Below are 349 nucleotides of genomic sequence, written 5' to 3'. Positions count from 1 at the left end.
CGCCCAGCGAGGGCGAGGAGGGCCTGCCACGGTGGCACCGAGACCTCCAGGCACGTGAGGGGCAAGGAGACAGGGGCATGTGGCACGAATGCCCATCGGTGGTCCGTGCAGCCACCAAGGCTCGGTTCCCTGCAGCCCTGCCCCCACGTGCCACCAGCACAGGGACAAGCCCTCCTGCCCACGCCAGCCCCTCCAGCAGCAGGGGGGGGGACAGCAGAGGATCTGGTTCCCCTCTCACCCCTATGGCCCCCAGGAGGTGTTAATTGGGAGGGTCCCAGCATCCCACTGAGGAAGGATCCCCCCCGACCCCCCTGCAGCCCTCCCCACCCTTACCCAGCACTAGGGTATG

The sequence above is a fragment of the Pygoscelis adeliae genome, unplaced genomic scaffold (genome assembly GCF_000699105.1).
Source record: "Pygoscelis adeliae isolate BGI_AS28 unplaced genomic scaffold, ASM69910v1 Scaffold210, whole genome shotgun sequence".
NCBI lineage: Eukaryota > Metazoa > Chordata > Aves > Sphenisciformes > Spheniscidae > Pygoscelis > Pygoscelis adeliae.
This window is presented reverse-complemented; position numbering follows the sequence as displayed.